The sequence below is a fragment of the Ochotona princeps genome, chromosome 32 (genome assembly GCF_030435755.1).
Source record: "Ochotona princeps isolate mOchPri1 chromosome 32, mOchPri1.hap1, whole genome shotgun sequence".
Lineage (NCBI taxonomy): Eukaryota > Metazoa > Chordata > Mammalia > Lagomorpha > Ochotonidae > Ochotona > Ochotona princeps.
In genome coordinates this window covers 2,693,303-2,714,394 of record NC_080863.1, presented here as the reverse complement: position 1 = coordinate 2,714,394, position 21,092 = coordinate 2,693,303, and positions in this window count along the sequence as shown.

Genomic DNA, 21,092 nt, shown 5'->3' with positions numbered 1-21,092 from the left:
AATGTGAAAACGCAGAATTAGTCCAAGCAGTCGTATTATTCCCTAGCAGATGAGAGGCAGAATCCAGAGCTAAGGTAGCACTAGATCTTGGGTGAGTCTGGTTCTGAATTAGATGTCAAAAACATTTCAAATGTGTCTAAATATTATAAATAATTCCAACAAAGCAAGTTTTAAATTCACATTTTTTTTCAAACTTTCATGTTTTAAATTCCAGTCAAGTCTTTAGCTTTATATATGTGAAGGTCTCTCAGCAACTAATCAATTTAAATTTGGAAAGTCTTTTTGTCTGTATTAAAAGCTTGTTCTCAATTACATACTGAATTAAATAAGAGATAAGAAGATTCTGAGAGCCTGAAATTTATAGTTTCATTACTCTGAAAAATTAAACCTAAAAATGAGTAAAAATCCACATCGATCATTTAGTTTCAGCACATAAATGTAAATGGCTTGGAACTGAAATATACTTCAGACTGTAAGTAGTAATTACCCAGAAATACTGAAAGAACTTCATTAGACCCTATATTAAATACAAGTTCAAAACACAAGGGACCTGAACAAATTTGCACAAATAAGGTTACATTATTTAATCAACAGTAAATGGTCCCCCTAAAGTTTCACTGAGCAACATTTTCAAAACAACCTAGTCACAGAAAATGATTTTGCAAATGAAAATCCTGTTTCCAAGTCTAGATTTGCTTCAATGAAATCCAGAAAATGTTTGTGCAGCTGTTTTTTTCCATATGATGAAAGAGTAAGGAAAACATTGAAAATTACAATAACATTTAGTCTTTGCCTAAAACACAAGTATTTGCAAATATTAGCATTTTTTATTTATGTTTTTTAATAGGATTCATGCTACTAAACAATATCTTTTAGAAAGCCTCTCTAGGAAACATTTGTACCTATTAGGGGATAAGTTACACACATCTTGTTCTAAACATTGTGCTTCATAAATACACACAAATTATCATTAGGTGATTGGAAATAAATCAGTACATACATCTGATATAGTGGGAAATACAATTGCAGTTTAAATTCAAGTGGTATAAAGTGACCAGAAGCAGTGGAATGAAAAATGAACTATTTGAAACAAAGAATTCAAAGAGCATAAAGAAAAGATTTGATTTCTCAATGAAGTTTTTTAAATTCTTTAGAGTCCAAGGATTGGTTAAAAGCAAACACTAAAAGCTCAGCATTGTAAAGATTTTGGACTTGTTTATATTTCTGATTCCTCCAAGATCTTACACTAGTGTTGATCTACTGAGAGAGAGAAACTCCCTCGTATGGGCTTTGATGGCGCAGGCAGAGCGCACCGGGAGTTGGACTACTCACAGAATGCAAGTAGAAGTGGATGTTGTAAACTGTGTCACATAATGCAATGTAATTAATAATAAAAAAATATGATTCTGGTAAAACATCCAGATTTGCATTTTTACAAAGTCAGGGTGCCTAGATGATAGACTGCTCTGGGTCATAGCAAATTTTATGAAAATTTAATAAGACTTAGAAACTAGCATTGGAAGCAGTTCCAAGAGAATACGGTAAATCAAGAAGAGACGAATGATGAGAAGAAGAGAGAGATAAAAGGGGACAGAAAATGTGATTTGTCTCAGGGAAAGCAATTGGGATAAAATTTGTGTTGATGATGTAAAGGAAATAAATATGTGTCTGTTGGAGTGATTAGATTATTAGATTTCTAGGCTATGAATTTACTAGTTTGTATGAAAGGAATTATAAAAAGAAGTCAAGTAGATAATTTCTGTAATGCAGCAAGATATTTTCAGTTTGATACTGTTTTTGGAGTAAATGATTTGGTTACAACATTCTTTAAATTACAGTATTGATTGTTATTTAACGGAGTTAATGCGACCAATACTCTCATTTAGACGGTGCTGGAACAATTGTGAAATTCCATTGATTTCAAATTCAACAGCTTCAAAGGCTGTGCTTGCCTTGTGTTTATACTTCTTTGCAATAACTTTGAACTACATATTGTAGAAGCTCTGGCTTAAATAAAAATGCCATTCCAGGGGATACCTACTGCTGTCTTCAGCTATAGAAACACAGGAAGATTTCAAAAGATCAGTAATCAAAATACTGCACGTTTAGAAAATGTGGGAGAGATTTCTTGATGAAAAAGGTATGATTGATTAGTCTGTATTGTTTCAATTGGTTAAAAATATCCCTCAATTTATTTTTGATCAAAATGTTTGAAAAATCAATATGTTAGTTAAGTGTTTAACATTTCATGCAGCATAATAGGCTCTTGATACATAAGGTGACTGTAAAGGTTATCAATCTTAAATTCATCTCCTGAGATGGTCACAACCTACAAAAGCAAAGAAATATGTGATCTTTGATGCATCGTAATTCTACTTCGTTAGGCAAAATGCTACGTGAAAATGAAAGGTGAGTCTCAGTGTTTAGATTTAGGAAATTGAATATCCATAGAAGTTAAAATTGTATTAAGCAAATTTTGTATTTCAAAATCAAACAACATAGACAATCTGTACTTACAGAATGATTAGTACACGCACATCACAATTCAGGCAAGGTAAATGTACCACTGACTTTTTAGAAAATATCTGAAGTCTGAACATTTTGAAAAAAATAATTTTTACTATTAGAAAGTTTGAAATGGGCAACACCTATAAGCGTCAGACTCCTTCTCACCCTCTCCACTCAAAAAGGATGTCTAGAGAGAGGATAGCCAAATGTGCAGAAAATACAGACCACAAAGTTGAGACTAAGAATGCATTTGTAATCCAACTTTCAGAGAAGGAGTAAGTAGTCTACAGGAGAGCGGAGCTTTGTGCTTTAATACGTGGCAAACACACACATTCTCATCCACAGTTCTTCGCACCTCGCTTTCCACATATCCATTGAGACACAGAATGGAAATACAGTATTTCCTGATGTTAATAAAAAGCAATGAATCAGACTCAAGAATAAGAGATTTCCATAAATTACTATTGTGGTACCATTTGAATAATGGTAAACATTCTTCACTATAAAATTCCCTTATAAAAATACTGAAAAAAACGGTAGAAGTATCTAAATGAAAGTTAAATGGAGTTGGCAGTCTCTTAGAATGAGCTAGTGCTATATACTTTTCAGTTTTAAATCTCTTCCTTTTCTCCTATGTAGCGCTCTCAGATTGGTTTGTTTACATGTAAATGGGTATAGGGGATGCTGCTCTTGCTGTGTCCTGTCAGTGAAATACATACGTAAAATAGCTGTAATTTTCAGTAATTGTTCTTCACCTGCTAATGCCTTGACTCCATTTCTATAATGTTGTTTTCCCAGCAATTAAGCTGAATTTTCTTTTGATACACTACTAGATGTTCTGTCCATGTTCTATCCACAAACAATGCATTCTTCTATGACTCAACCTATTATTATTTAATATTAAAACTTTCTAGTGTTAGCTACCCCAAGTTCTCTGACTCACTTCCAAATGGAAATTGATAGGATCCTAAGGTGCAACCCAGATAAGATTTATTGGGGGCTTATGCTTGCATGAAGGGAGACAGCATGGGGAAAAGTGTTTCCCCAACTATCTCAATGAGTGAAGCTGAATGGGGAGGAAGCTGGGTCCTGTTTACAAAAGCACAGCTCTTAGGAGCACCTGACTCAGAGTTCTGACTCAGGTCCCTGGATTTGCACCAGGTTGTATTCTGCACAGGCCCAATTCACTCTTTACTATTAGACACAGAAAAATGTTGGGAGTTTTCACTGCCCTCACCCCAGGAAAGTGATAAGCAGATGTCCTGGGCATAGGTGGAGGTGTGAGTAAATCCTAACAGAGTAGGGGGGAATCCCTTTGCCAGCAGGCTCTGGAAGCGCATAGTTCCAATTGATTTGAAGCTGGAGATGTTAGATAAACAGGTCAAGACTCGGCTGTAGGTCAGGTTTGGATGGCTCTTCCAGAGTCGTGCTTCTCCCTGTCTCAGTATGAACATGTTCAACTAAACCTACTGTCGAGTAGGTGCTTCCACTGATCTCCCAGCATTTCACAGCAAGTCTCCCATGTAACCTGGACACTGAGCTGCTCATCTATCACTCTGTTATCTGCAGGACAGGTGTCCTTCTCACGCTGGGAGTTGGCAGGAGAGCACTCTTCCACACTCTTCAGTTCCACAGAATCCTCTCCAGCTCAGAGCCTTTTGTGTTCTCCAGCATGACTGCGAGCTGGTTAGATGTCAGTGGCTTGCCAACTTTTCCATTATTATTATTATTATTATTATTATTATTATTATTATTATTATTATTATTATTTGCCAGGGCATATGCATATGGTCTTCTTAGCTTCGTTGAAAGCCCCAGAGTATTTACAGCAGGGACATGGGATTAAGAAAAACAACTGTCTGACAAATACATCAAGAAATGTCTGACTTTCAGTGGTGAGTCTTAGTTCTTTTTGGGATATCTATCAAGCTGTATCATGGAATTCAATGCTAGCAAAGATACACACTTTCATCAAAAATCTTTTAGAAGAATCCACTTTTTTATAGTATTCCAAATATTTATGATTCACTTTCAAATTACTTTAAAATCCTCACTTTGTTTCATGGTTATTCTAACTCTATAAAAAGTGACATTTCTTGATAGGCATTGGCAACTTTTCTCGTGAGCATCCTTCTATGTTGAGACTGATTAAATGTAACTTATCCATCTCCCCTCTATTCTGATATCTGTTGCTGTGTTTTCCTAGTATTCTTTCTACAAATGAAAATTAGGTTGGAGATGTTTCTAAGGGTACCGTGAGGAGCAGGTGTTTGGGATAGCTATCCAGATGTCACATATTCAGCTGAGAAACTGTAGAATGGAGACAAGAATATCGTGTGGTGAAGATACGTTGTAGTATGCATCTCTACTTCTCAATAAAAGATGGATTGCCAATGAAACTATGTAATACAGTTTGCACCTGTTTTCTCTCATTCTGTCAGTTGCCTCTTCCCGTGGTTGAATGTCGCCTGTACAGTGAGGAAGTTTGCAGTTGGATGTAATCTCAACTGCCTGTGCTCCTAGTCCTTTTCAAGAAGTCTACTTATGCCTTGCAGAGTTTCCCTGAACTTTTTCTCTAGTAATTTGATAGTATTAGGCCATGAATTTAGAGCAATGCTTCATTTGGAGGTGATTTTTCAACGATTTATTCATTTTTATTTGAAAGGTAAATTTACAGTGAGAGAGAGGGAGAGAGAGAGAGAAATGCATGTTGCATGTTTGGGGGATGATTGATCATATATGTTCACCCAGATGTCAATATGATCATCTATATAAAGCCATGTAGATGTCCAGTAGTGCATTCAGTATGTTGCTTGTGGATTCAATAGGTAAAAGCCCACAATTTAAGATTTGAAGTGATGATAGGGTTAGCTACAGGGCTTGGGAGTTGCCCCGAGGAAAGATTTATTTGCTCTGATTGAGTGAAGGAGATAGTGGGAAGGCATAATTACGTCATGAAGCTGTCTCTCTGAGGATTACTGTTCAGTAGCTCTTTAGCAAGGGTTGTGGAAGGCACCAGAAGCAGCAAATGGGAAGCAGACGGCTCTTGTTGATGAAGGATCTCCCGTCACCATGCGTTGTCCATTGCAAAATCCGACTCTGGGGCGAGTCAGTAGCATAGCAAGCTTTACCACCACCATCCCCTACGGGCACACTTCATGTTCCCTGCTTATGGCCATGGAATGCAACAGAGACCGGCCCAAGGTCTTGGGCCTCTGCACCCACACAGGACACCTTTAAGAGACTCCCGGCTTCAGATCAGTTCAGCTCCAGCCACCATGGCTGTTTGAGAAGTGAACTGGCAGGTGGAGGACTTTTCTGTCCCCCTCTTCCTGTGTGACTGCCTTTCAAATAAAAATAAATTCAATCTTTTAAAAATTGAATCTGACCCAGAGCAGTCATTTGCAACATTTGTTCTGCTCAGATGATCTGGTCCTCTCCAAATACAATTTTTCTCCATAAACATTTCTGAAACAACTTCATGGAGTAAACTTTTTGATTTTTTACCTCTGTCCCTATGTTCCCTGCCCTTGCCTAAACCATTTGCTCTTGGTTACAGCGGCTATTACATGGGTAAGGATATAATCAAGCACTTTAAACTTCCAAGCCCTGCAAAAATGTCACACACTGTGATCATTTTAGGACCCGGGTGCTGCAGTGCAACATGCTGCTATTGGTGTGTCAGATGTAGTGTGAATCGGTATAGCACAGTGCATCAGTTCTGGTTAAATGCCATCCAATTACTGTCAGTAATTCCTACTACTAGCTAGAAATTCTGCTTTAATCATGCTCATTTTAACAATAACGAAAATACATTTCTTGCACTATGAAGATGTAGCCAAATCCGTCCTATCGGTAATTTAGGATAGCAAAGCTCATTGCAAATGAGATAAACAGAGAAATTTTGCTGAGAATAATGAAAACTCTGTAACAGACTTTGTCTGCCTGACTTTTATTCAACATAAATAAATATAGACCACATTTCAGATAATGACAAAATTAGTTTTGGTTGAATTAAAAACAATACAGTGTTTCAAAAAATTATGTCAGAGAACATTTAGATGATTGTTGTAGGGCAAATTCTACAAAAAAGCAACAAGACTGTTTTTGCCTGATGCCTAGGGAAAAGGATCAAGTTCATGTGTTCCAGTAAACAACAAAATAATTCAAAGTAAAGCAAACTACTGAGCCAATGAAATCCCAAACAAGAATGTATTGTGAAATGAGAAGTTTGCAGAGCTTTATGTGATTAAAAAAAAAAAGGACTGGATAAAACAAACAAAACACTACACCAGCCTTGTTCACTATTTAAAGAAAAAAAAACAAAAACTGTCAACAGTGTGGTAAAATGTCACCAAATGTCAGAACTAGACTCCTAGAAAATAAAAGAGAACAATTACTTAAAGATAAAGCCTGCTGCACAAACCTATTGGAACATTATAGATCGAATTCCTGAAAAAGAGAGACCTCAATAGGCTAGGATGTCAACATTAATAAACAGTCAAATAGAACCAGCACATTAGGCAAGTAATGAAAAAAGGATGGGAAGTGCAACTATTATTTTCAGTTGTCAGGGTTTGCAGCAGGGTATTTGTGTGGGTTCCAGAAAGTGATGTTGCTGTAGAACAATATGGGAGGAAGAGAGGAGGCCTTAAGAAAATAAGTGAGTGCATCAAGAAGAATAGAAAAGGAACCATGGAACTGTAGGGGTTGACATTTCTTTTTTAGCATGAGCAAACTGTAAGTAATAGCTGACTCGTATTGAGCAGGATGATATGCCAACAGTGCTGTTATTCTCCACTTAAAGGATGACTTCATTTTATCTTCATGATGTCAGGCTTAGAAATGTGCTCTATCGCCTTTTAGACATTATAGGATTGTATTCATATATATATGTATATGTATATTTATGATCAGCATTTTACAGTGGCTATGTTCCTGCAGTATTATCCAAGTCTCCACATGTTATTGTGATATTTCTTTTACTTTTATTTGAAAGGCATAGGAAAGGAGAAAAAGAGGGGGAGGGAGGATGAGAGAGAGAAAGATCTTCCATCCTCTGGTTCACTCCCCAAATGGCTGCAATGGCCAGAGCAGAGCCAGCCCCAAAGACAAGAGCCAGACACTGCCTTCTGGTGTGTGCATGGGCCCAAATGCTTGGGTTATCCTCTGCTGCTTTCCCAAGCTACAGCCCTGGTGCTGGCTTGGAAGCGGAGCAGCAGGAGCAGGAAGCAGGACCCGTACGTGATGCCATGCCATAGGTGGAAACTGAGCCTACTATAGCATGGCACTGGGCTCGGCACGTATGACTATAATTATTGCTGGTAATTGTTTTTGTTATGTTCCCTAATACATTTTACAAGTATAGGGATTGGTCCCCTTTCTCTCCTCCTTTAACGCTCCCGCATTTTCCCCTCCTACCATTTCTCCCCTATTACTGCAGTAACTTTAGTAAGTTACAAGTTTAGCATTCTGCTATTTGAGCACATCATCGCATTGTAGATAATGACATAAAATCTGGTACCATATTATCAACATATATTTAACTGTTTATGTTGAAGTCCTCTTTTTATCCGGAAATAGAGATGCCCACTGTAGCACATATTATTTTGAAACACATTATGCAGATTATTTTTGGTCTTGTAACTCTTGTATTCCTCTCACTGACTGAAATAACAAACTGAGTATTTGTATATGCAGCATACAAAAATGTTGCCAGTGATATTGCAGCATAGAAAAATGAAGTCTAGTTAAAATTATTCTTATAGGAATTGTTATTAATATGGGATACCTGCATATTTAAAAGTGTACAGTGAATATCTGAACACTTGTACACTCTTTTAAATTTATATTTAATGACTCAATTCCATAGATGCCGGGATTTTCTCTCTCCCTCCAGTCAATTTCCCTTCTCCCATTGACTTCCCTTCTTTTATTGCAATGGAATAGTCCTTCAGTAACAGTCCTAAGTCCATCATTCTGCTGTCTAAGTGCATCCTAACATAGGTATAGATGAAGGCAGAGAGTTCTCTCTCTTCCTCCCTCTCTCCTCAACACACTCTCTCTAATAAGTACATTTTAAAAATTCAAAGTTTTTGTAAATAAAAAAATTAGAGTTCATAGAAATTTTTTATTACCAAGTAGAGGTTTGCAAGAATTTCAAGATTTTTGCTGTCAGGGCCCAGCGTGACAGCCTAGTGGCTAAAACTTCACCTTGCATCTTCCAGGATACTATTTGTGCACCAGTTGCAGGCTGCTCCACTTCCCATCCAGCTCCCTGTTTGTGGTCTGGGACAGCAGTAGAGAACGGCCCAAAGCCTTGGGACCCTGCACCCGCTTGGGAGACCTGGAAGAAGCTCCTGGCTCCTGGCTTCAGATGGACTTAGCTCTGGCTCGATCCAGTGAACAGGAGACCTTTCTCTTTCTGCTTTTCTCTGTGTATCGGTCTTTCAAACAAAAACAAATTAATCTTAAAAAAAATTGCTGCCCAATTATTGTTTAAACCCATCTTCTGTTAACTTTTAGAAGTACTTTCTAATTAGCAGGGAAAACTTAGAATATATTTGGAAAGCATGAGGATTTTGTATTAGCTCAGCTGCTACGAGGTCAGTATTTTGACAATGATCAGCAAACATTCAGTCACTGATGGCTAATTTCAAATGAAACCATGCTATTTGCACAGAGAAAAATGATTATTTTCTGGTTTATGGCCTTGGGGATGATTGCCAACGAATTATCTAAATTCACTGATAAGTTATATAACCTAGATTCTGCTTTGCAAGGGTAATAGTTACCACATTATCTCATGAGCAACATGACTCATTTACATAAAATAAGCCAGAACATGGGATAGTAGATAATTCTAGAACAATGCTTCTCAGAGCAATCTGCCAAACATAATATTTACAGAATAAATAAAAATATAATCATAGATGTGCTTCACCATTATGATGAAGCCACACAGTTGCAAAGGCCAGACTCTCAAAAAAAAAAAAAAAAGAACTTGCAAAATTGCTTTGTTTTGAGGCACAAACTAAACACTGTTCTTCAAAGATCAGGTTGAAACTTTGGGGTATACAGTTCAGAATCTTTTAAAAAGTAAACAAATAGATAAGAGTAACACGAACTTTAAAGGCAGTTCTAATATGCCTCTCCATCTGAGATTTTGAGAATGGAACTGATTAAAAATGTAGATGAAAAAATGCGTCTACAGACTCAAAAACTCATGTTTGCACATTGACTGTGTCTTCATGGCCAGGTTTATCTGCACTAGAAAGAAGTCACACAGTGAAAATAACTTCACAAATATCTTGAAATATACACTTGAATCACTTCAGTGCAAAGAGAAAGTCTTTGAGTGGTTTTCCAGTAAGAATCCTGGCAGATAGAAGGAATGACCAGAAGGAAAACACAACTTCAAACACGGGAAGTAAAAGATCGATTCGGAAAAATGTTTTGTGACCAGAATTTAAAGCAGTTGTTCCAGGTCCTCGCTGCACAGGCTGGTTACAGCTTCTGTGCCTTTGCTGAGGTCAAGTATCGTGAAAGCCCATCACTTCTCTGATGGAGCCGAGAATCTGGAACCGTTGTTGTCCACGCAGGTCTTGGTTCCAGAGGGAGTGCTTGGATGTTACCCAACTCTACTGCAACTAATGCAAAGATCCAGGAACTTGGTATTCAGAATGCAGGCTATTTCCACCTCCAGCCTTTTCTGTTTTTTTGTTTTGTTTTGTTTTTTCCCAACCAAGGTTGTCTTTTTCAAAATCTTGGAAGTCGGGCTCGGCGGCGTGGCCTAGTGGCTAAAGTCCTCGCCTTGATCCCATATGGCCGCTGGTTCTGATCCCGGCAGCTCCACTTCCTCTCTATCTCTCCTCCTCTCAATATATCTGACTTTGTAATAAAAATAAAATAAATCTAAAAAAAAAAATTAAAAAAAAAATCTTGGAAGTCACAGATTTGAATTGAAAGCATTATGGAAAATAGCGCCCCAATTTCCTAAGGAATGATCCGGGCCTGTTTCAGATGGTAGCATTTTTGAAACTTGTAAAACTGCCTTTTATCATAAAGATAAAGTTTGTTCTTACTTTTGGTAAGAGTAGTTAGCCACAAAATGGGCCTCGATTCCCTCAACTTAGCCATAAAGTGTGTCCACACGATTAGACATAAAATATAAAACTCAGTGTTCTAGCACACAGAAGGCTGCCTACAGTCAATCAACCAAGAATGTATTATTGATTTGAAAATAGCTTCAGGTTCTGCTTTATAATACCTACACAGAGTAATTCCTTGATTGTTGCTTTAATTACCACAAATACAGCATCTCGCACAATGTACCTCACCCACAGAAACTGTATGATGAAGCAGGGACGTGAGAAATAGATATAGATAAGATGAAGAAAACCAAACATCCTTCCTTTCGCCAGGCAGTGGAACTCACGGGGAAGAACAAGCCTCTCGCTCAGGAATACATAGTAGCGACTTGTGTAGACAAGCTGTGTTCATGCACATATGTGTTTCTCTCTGTGTGTACATCACTGACACCATTTGGCAACACATCCAGCTTTAAGTTTTAATGCTTGTTCAATCAGTTCCCTCATCTGTGCTACAATACATGATGATGTAGCAACATTTATCATAGGATTAATTCCATAAAAATGTAAGCTGATAAGCATGGTGATTTCAGAAGAAACATTCCTTTTGTACACTTATGAACACACACACAGTTTGTATAGATTATTTTGCTACAGAGGGCATTGCTTGATGAACAGATTTAAAATGATTCCTAGGAAGGCAAAATCCAAAAGTTTGTCACACATTTATTTTTGCAAATCCACCTGGGTTGCAAACATTTTTCACATCAATACCTATGTAAGCTCAAGTCACTGTTCTTAGAGATGGCCAGACAGAGCTACACAAAGATACTGTTGTCTGAATTTAGGAACTTGTCCTTCCTTGTTCCAGGCAAATCCATCGTGAAATGCTGCTTCATTATCACATAATATTATGTGTTCTACAGTTACTGACTCTCACCACTAACCTCTTGCCTTTTCTTGTAGTTTTCTATTTTTGTAAAAGCTAAAGTAAAAAAAAAAAAAAAAGCAAAAAACAGGTCCCTTTATTCAATGTTCCTTTCAGTCAGTTCTGTCAACCTAAAAAGAGAAGAAAAGAAATCCGGAAAATAAAGTGCAACGTGTTTTGACAGGTCTCCTTAGAACAGACATGACACCTGTCTAATTAGAAGACACTGAAATGCAACCTGGTCCTTCAGCAGACAGGCATCCTGTCTGCCCCTGACAACCTTCCCCAGGCCTTTTGTTGGTGCTCCACATAAAAGAAAACTTCACGAGTCTGACCTTATTGATTTAGAATTTGCAAGCTTAAGACATTAGGAGCATAGTTATATTAATACATTGTGTGACTTAAAATATTTAGAGTATTATTACATTGAAATACCTATAATCTGTTTTTCAGGTGAAAAATGTATTTGTATTAATTAAACTTTTAATAATTGATATCATATTTAGGCAGAAGAGTAGTGTGTTTAAAGACATACCTGTGACTATAATAGCTACATTTAATATCATACATTTCTAATATTAAGTTTATCTTCTATTTGTTAATGTTAAGATATTTTAAATTATATTTTTACGTAACAATTTAATATCATATAATTTCAGGGTGATAGAGAAACAGAAGGGAGAGAAAGAGGGACCAAGAGAGGATTGCTCAGGTTCCTCTAGTCTGGGTTGGTCTGGGTTGAAACCCAGAACTCCATCTTAGCCCTCCATGTGTATGGCACAGGCCCTGCCACTTGTGTGGTCACTTCCTGCCTTCCTTGGTGCATTGGTAGAACATTGACCCAGAAACACGTGAGTCAGGACTCAGTCTGACATCCACTGTTGTCTACCAGCCGTGCTATTAACAGTTTAACTCACTGCCCTGCAATGCTGACCACGTGATTTTGTTTTTTTTAACTTCCATGTTGTTTTCCACAGTGCACCAGCACACATTCTCACAACGGTGTATAACAGGTCCCTTGTCTTCACACTATCGCCAAGCATTGTTTCGATGCCTGGCCTTCTTTCAGATATGGCTTTATATCATATTAATGTGAACTCATGTTTCTCTGATGTTTAGTGTTATTGAGCAATTTTCCCCATCAATCCTCGTGTGATTTCTCTCAGTGATTAGTATGTTGTTTGAGTTATTCTGTACATTAGCCATCTTCAATGTTGTGAGATATGAGAACAGTCTCTCCTAAACTCCAGGTTGCCTTCTTTGCCTTGCTGATTGTTTTATTTCCTGTGCAGAATTTTTCGTGGGGCTTTTGTGTAACCCCATTGGTTTCTTTGATGTTTTGCTGTGTGTGCTTTTGAGATGCTATCTGAGATGCCATTGCCTACACAAATGTTCGGGTGCAATTTTTCTATATTTTCTTCGCAATCTTAGAGTTGAAAGTATTACATTAAGTCTGCATTACGTAAGGAGTAATTGGTCAGAGTCCAATTAATCTTTCTACAGGTGGATATCCAGTGTTTCCAAGTCCATTTTTTGAATATGCTGTACTTTCTGGACATAGGCTCATGCCCCTTTATCATGAAGGCAGCGTGTCATTTCCAAGCTTTCTATTCTACTGCAATGAACTACATGCCTGTTTTTGCGTTAGTATTGTGCCGTCTTTAAAAGCAGAAATTAATCTTGCTTAATAACTTCCTAAAATCCTTTGTTGGCAGGCCATTTCTCATAAGGAAAAGATGAAAATGCTCCTTGTCATCTCTAGAGAACTCCCTGACCTCATCACCACAGTCTCATGCTACTAGTTCAATCGTCAGGGCAGGTAGTTACCCCAGCAAGTGTGACCTTGAACTCCTGGTATTCTTTTCTGCTCCCCTCTTTCTCTAGCACTTCTGTCTTTTCCCTCCTGTTCTTTCTCTTCTTCCCCGCTACCACGTCTTTTTTAAGTCTTCCGGGGCTTGTGTTGTTCGACAGATATTTTGTTTTAGCCACTACACCACCTAGTTGAACCTCACATTTCCAGACCTACTCATTAGCTCCAAAACTGCAAGATAAAAAAAACAGTCATCATTTTCATACAGTTGGCAGATTCACCATCATTTGCAGACATTTAAGAATTTTTTTTTCAAAAAGAGTTAATATCAGTATTCACAAAGTTCATGGATCAACTTTTATCTTATTTGAAAATTTTATGCTCAGCTATATTAATGAAAGTCCTATTTATATAGAAATGAAGAAGTAATTAAGTAAAAATCTTTCAACCCTATATGGTTATAATAATGTTTCAATCTTATTAATTTGAAAGGCATAGTGATGCACAAATGCACACACACTCATGGATAAAGAGTGAGAAGGGATAAACCTGATCCTACATGTGCTAACTCACTTCACAAAGGAGTATACTAGCCAGGGCGAGCCGGGCTGAGGCCAGGAGCCAGGAATTCCATCTTTGTCTTTCAAATGAGTGACAGGGGCCCATGTAATTGAGTTATACTCTGCTGCTTCTTCGGTACATTATCAGGGAGCTAGGCAGGAAGCAGAAATGGACAGCAGTGCAGCCAAAGTGGCCGCCATGCCACGATACATGGCACTTTATTAATATTCCAGAACTGGCTAACTTTAATTTCATTTGTTTAGATGTTCAGGTGTAAGGCACGTGACTAAAAGCTAAGGGCTTTAGCCACAGGCACAGGGGACGACGTGCACAAGGCAGAAAATACAGTACCTCCTCCAGCAGCAAGAGGCTGTAACGTTGTCTGTCACTTAAAGGGGTTAGAATGATAGCATTTATGGTTTGAGTTTCTTACCACAACTGAAAATTTATATAAATGTTTTGGAGAGAAATAGTGGTGATAATTTGGAGAAGTAGTGGTGGTAGTTGCAGGGTAAGATTCTTATATTACTCCACATACAGTGGTTAAATGATAAAATATATGCTATGATTAGAGCTACATAAATACAAAGATATGTATATTTGTATATATATAATATTTAGCCATAGATAAGTTTTTTCTTTAGGATATATGCCCTTTTGCCAATGTATTTAGAGTAACCTATGAAACAGCATCTCTTTGCTCCTCACATCCACAGAGGTTAACTTTCATCATCATTATCTGAGAGCAAAACATCAATCTTTATTGATGTGACTGAGGTATTCCAACATATGCACATTATTCAGTGATGAAGTAGTTTTGTGAATTTTTCAATGTCCTTCTTAGGTCAAAGATGTTACTTAATCTAATCTAGTAAATAAGTAACATCACTTCTAAAACAGAGCTGACATTGAATATTTTTTCCAATCATTTTCAGATATCACAAATGATTTTCAATCTTTAATAGAAAAGGAGGTGTCGAGAAAGGCGGCAGAATTCCAGCAGTGTAGTCGGTATTTATTCAGAGGGCAACAGCAAATGTAAACATGAGAGGATTGCTGGACGCTAAGGTAACTGGCACAAGACCGTTTCTTCCATTTCATATCGGAGGGATATACCACAAACAACAGCTAGAGTACATAGAGACATAACCTCGACATCTCAGTAAGAACAGCGAAGAATCTCATTTCGAGAGGTTGTGGGTATAGAGATGGAAAAATATTTGGACAGGTTTCTAATCTGTCACATTCTCTAGGAGAAATGTTATTATCAAGTTTAAGTGAAGAGACAAGACATGGTCCTTGTATTCCATAAAGCATAGTCTATGTTTTAAAAATGGCACATGTTAAAGGAACCGGGTGACTAAATCCAGTCAGAATGTAGACAGAAGTAAATATTGCTACAACACTAGAGAAGATCTGGAATAGAAATAATTTTTTTGCATTAAGCAATCACTTACAAGTACTGTTCTAGCAGGAAGGAATGACCTATATTCATTATTTCAGGTCAAGAATGAAATAAAAGATACTTTTTTTAATGATCAGAGCTGTTTCAAAATTAAAATGTCAAAGTCATTGCACTTCAACATATGCTATGGACAGAAAAGAAAAGTTAACAGCAGAAGGGGGCAGATCACTGAATTTGAAAAGGTAGAAAATTTGTATGTTAACACTTGCTTCAGTTGCCTTTGAAAAAGCCATGTGGGAATGAAAACTTAAACCCAGTAGTCAGTTCCAGATTTCAACAGAAAATGAACAACAGACATGAAATATAGCCTGTGAGGCATTTCTGAGTAATCCTCAACTTGGTTCAGGAGTTGCCTCCTGTCTATTTCTTTCTCATCAAACCCAATTCTTTGACACAAGACCGAGGGACCACAGCTGCGTGACCCCTAGTTGGCTGCATTATCGAGTTCTGAATTTTTTTAAAAAATGCATAAGGACACTGTCAGGAGTGAGGACAGCAAAGGTGCTTGTTTCCACCTGCTTTGTTCCGCCTTAGCAAAGGCTCTTTCTCTTGTTAGCAGCAGTCACTGATTTTACTTTCCAGATTCTGAATATATTGAAATAGCTGCTCAAACTGAATTCTGATTTAAAAGAATTAGCTTCACCACCTGGAACGGCCTCTAACATGGCACTTGTTTAATTGATTCAAACTTAGGCTTACAATGATTGAAGTGCTGTAAGAAACTGAAGGACTTCAGAAGAATTGCTGGAGTCCATTCATCATGTGTGACCTGCACACCATCCTCCATTACATCCTTAATAGGGCCTAGAAGACACTCCATTCACTAAGACATTGATGAATACAGTAGTCAGGGGGACACCAGAATACTTGAAACTCTATTGTAATGTACAACTGGACTGGCCATAGACTCAAGTGGAGTTGTCAGGAGTCACAGTCCCTCACTTGTGTCCCCCTTTTCAAGGTTCATCATGAATCGGAGCTTTTGCTTTATTCCCAAAGAGGGAAATTGGTATGAAATGTTTGCTTTTGTATGACAGATCACATCTGTATAGCACTTCCACACATATGCTGATGAGGCCTAAGAGTAAACTGTAAGCCTGGATTTTAAATAGAAATTTCTTGTTTGAAATGTTATCTATTTTATTTGCACTGCCCTGGTCACATATAACCTCTTAGAGTCCCAAGAAACCGGCACCCTTCCATGAGTTATTTGTGGTACTGAAGTTCCCAAGAGGCAGGTGGGGCTCTTGCTAATATGATCCTAACTTCAGCCACACACAAAGAGGCACTGGTCATGTCACCTCTTCAATCGTATGAGAGGAAGTAAAATGTGAGATGAAAATTCATCTCCATTTCCCTGACCTCCTAGCGTGCGGTCAATGGCATACACCAGTGTATCAACTGGACATTATGACTCTGAAACCTTTCTATTCATTGCTTTCTGATTCCTGCAAATATAGTTAGTGGTGAAGCATGGCTAATAAAGTTTTATTGATTGATGAACGTTGCTTAAAATGCTCAGAACAAAGCTTTTCTAGTAATTTTCTGATGTTGATTTCTGCCTGCTGCTATTTATCTGTAGACATTCAACTGCATAATTCTAACTGAGCTCTGATATGTCACAAAAATTCACCCATTTAGTCATGCATTCTTATTTTTTCAGTTGTTTTCACTAAACCTAAAAAAAGCTTTGGAAAGGAAGCTCCCAATAACTTTGTCAATGGTAAGGGCTTAGGTGTGTGGTAATGTCGGGTAATCTTTGCATGAAATTCATTGTTGAGATCATGGACTATCCTTCACAAAACTGAAGGTGTTCTCTCCTGAAAGTTCATTCTACACAGAGAGGTTTTCTTTGAGAGTGAAATGAATCTGGATTGGATAAACAGGTCAGAGTTTTTGAAAAGTTCATGAACATGTATGTTATGAAAAAATCCATGCATGATTTCAAAACTTTTATACGTTACCTGATAGTAGTATACTTTCTTATAAGCCTAAGCACCATTTCCTCCCACAAGGACATTTCTTGATGAATAAGAGATTGTTGCACTTAGTTTAAAAAATTCTTATCATCATCGGCATATTATTTAAATTGCTAATGAACGTTGATGAAAAATAACTTGTGGGCAGGTTTTTGACACAATGATTGACACTCTTTGGGATACTTAAATTTCATATCAGAAAGTCAGTTCTGTTTCTTATTCATGTTTTCTGTCACTGCACATCCTGTGGAATGGATAATGGCTCGTGTATTTTTGTGCCCACATAGGGTATCTGGATTGAGTCCTTGGCTCCTGACTTCAGATCGGTGCAATTTTGACTGTTGTGGTCATTTGAAAAGTCAAACTGCAGAGTGTGGATGTCTCCATGTCTCTCCCTCTGTCAGCCAAATAAAATAGCTCACTAAATACAAATAATGTATGTAAAAGGGATAGCAATGCATATTAAATTGAATTGAGTGTTTTGGAAAGGTTCGGTAAATATCAGTCATTAATAATATCGAATTAGGAGTAGTATATGGGACACTTCTTTAAAGACCAGAAAATATTTTAATTTTTCTAAATAGAATTTGCATTGATGTTCCAATTTAGAAACTAAATAATAAAATTCACTTCGTAATACTGATGATGAAAAAAATTATGATTTTGAAAAAATAATAATGATATATGATATATATGATATAAAAATCATAATGATTATGAAAAAAGCGATCTGTAATATCTAATTGTAGATGCATCCTATACAGAATAGACTTTGCTTTGCATTTGCAACATTCATAGCTGAAACATCCAAAAGAAACCAGAGATAAACAAGACTAAAGGTGCATGACCTTAAAAAAAAACTACTGATTTTACATTAAAGCATATTTTACAGACAGATAAGGAGACACAGATAGAGAGGTCTCCATCCATTGTTTCACACCCCAAATGGCTGCAACGACCAAGAGCTGCGCTGACCCAAGGCAGGAGCCAGGATCTTCTTCCGGGTCTCCCACATGAGCTCAAGGGCCCAACACCTTGTGCCATCCTCTGCTGCTTTCCTGGGCCACAAGCAGGGGCCTGGATTAGACAGGGAACAGCCAGAACACAAAACAGTGCCCATATGCATGCTGGATCACAAGTGGAGCAGCCCAGAATTGAGCAGGTGCACCTAACAGATGCAGGCATCAAAAGACCAGCTCAACCGGCTAAGCCACAACGGGGCCAATTCCAATCACTGCTTTTAAAAATGTAGATTTATTTGTTTATTTATTTATTTATGTGATTAGAAAGGCAGATTTACAAAGAGAGACAGATAAAGCTCTTCCATACATTGGTTCACTCCTCACATGGGCACAACGGCTGGAGCTAAGCTGAGCCAATCCAAAGCTGGGAGCCGGAGCTGGTATCCTAAGTTGATGCAGGGTCCCAAGGCTTTAGATGATCCTCTCCTGTATTCCTAGACCACAAGCAGGGAACTAGGTGGGAAGTGGAGCAGATGAGACATGAACTGGTGCCCACGTGGGATCCTGATGCTTACAAGGTGAGGAGTTAGCTATGGAGCAATTGTGGCGGGCCAAATATTTTTAAAGACTTCTGTATTTTTTCTTTTATTTGAAATGGCAGAGTTACACAGAGAAAGAGAAAGAGAAAGAGATCTTCCATGGTTCAGCCCCCAAATGCTACAGTAGCTGGAGCTAGACTGGAGTGTGGCTGGTTTCTTCTGGGTCTCCCATGTGGGTGCAGGGGCTCAAGCACTTGGACCCCTGTTGCTTTCACAGGTGCATTGGCAGAGAGCTGAAATACCACTCAGCCTTTAAAAGAATGAAATTCAACCATTTCAAACAAAATGGTCTCAATTAGAAACCACTATGCTCAGTGAAATAAGCCAATCTTCAAAGAACAGATATCATCTGTTGTTTCTGATAAAGGCAACCTTTGTGTAAAATGCAAGATCAAATAGATATATAGGCAAACATGCATGTACATATATTTATCTAGAGAAACTTCATAATGGAGGCAATTATACTGTGTAATGGAGATATATTGCAGCATGCATCTCTACTTCTGAATAAAAGATGGACTCCCAATGACACTGCTAAATATATCTACCATATAATGCTGTACTTTCTACCATTGTCTATGTCTGCAATGTTAAGATACACTTAAATAGCAGAATGATGGACTTCTGAATGTTGTTGAAGGACCATAATCCAGGGGAAAATAGTAGGAGGGAGGGATAATGGGGAGGGTTGAGGGAAAGTCCCTGAACCTAAGGAACTGTATCATGAAAGATAAAAACAAACAAAAAAAGAATGAAAGGAAGTGGAGTAGCCAGGACTCAAATGGGTTCACATATTATTATTAGTACCTCAGGCGGAGGCCCCTCCCAGACATTCTTTTGTTATTGTTGTTAAGATTTATTAAAGATCCTCTGTCTGCAGGTTCAGTTTCATGTGGCCGCAACAGCCAGAGCTGAGCCAATCTGAGGATGGGAGCCAGGAGCCTCTTCTGGGTCTCCCATGTATGGAGGGTCCCAAGGCTTTGGGCCGTCTTCTGCTGCTTCCCTAGGCCACAAGCAGGGAGTAGCATGGGAAGTGGAGCAGCCAGGACAAGAACCAGTGCCTGTATGAGATCCTGTGTTTGTAATGCGAGGATTTAGCCATTGAGCCATCACAGCAGGCCCCTCCCCAAGACTTTTCATCTGCCCCCTACTGACATTTCTTTTAAAACCTGAAGTATTCTAATTGTTTGTGTTCATATTTCTTGTATTTTTATAATTGTAAGTGCTCATATTCCCAGGCTGCCATGAATAAAAACTCCCTAGAATACCACAATTGTTCCTTAATTTCTCTGATGTCTGTTGGCCCCTTTCCCTTTCCAATCTCATTTCCACCCCTTTTTGTACTCAGTAACACATCAAATCTAACTCCTGTCACCAGTCTAAATTTATACACTGCTGCCTTGGTAATATATTCTACTGATGACTCACTGTTGTTGTTGAAAATTTTAGCACCTGTCTACTGCCATCTCCCAGCAATACATTCATATTCACTTGTGATTTTCATTTCATGTAGGTAATCATTTCAGTGTACCAATGAATAATTCTTTCATTTCCTGACTTCTGATGACCTGAACTGTGCCCAATTCCTGTAATGGGAAATAATTGAAAATGCCTCTCTTCAATCTACCTCATTCCTTCATGCCCACCATTTAGTTTTTTAGCTCATCCAAGAATTCTGGAACATGCTTAATTCCACATCTTTTGTAACTTTGTTAACATTAGGTGTTATTTTGAAAAAGGTATGAATGATTTCTTTTTAAATAAATTTGCAACAAATGAAGGTTAGCTTTTATCTTAATTTCCACAAAGAATTTAATCCTTCTTGTGTGGAAAATATATTAACTACACATTTTTAAAAGTAATTTAAAGCTTTCAAAAATTAAAAAAAATGTATTTAAAAATTTAGAAATCGAAGTCTAATATACATCAAACAGATTAAAAATAAATTTGTCGACTCTGAAGTCACAACACAGGACTTTCCCAGGCTCTAGCCTCTCTAAATATTTCACAAGTCCCCCTCTGTGCCTGGAGATGAAGTTTCACAGAACACGACTGTGTATCCACAGGCCCAGAGCATGATTGCTCTGGACATTCATGAACTAAGTCTGAGAACGCCAACTTTCTACTAGTAGAAAAACTCTGGATTTCATCGCTTGATCTTCCCCAACTTACCTTCGTAGGTCCACCCTG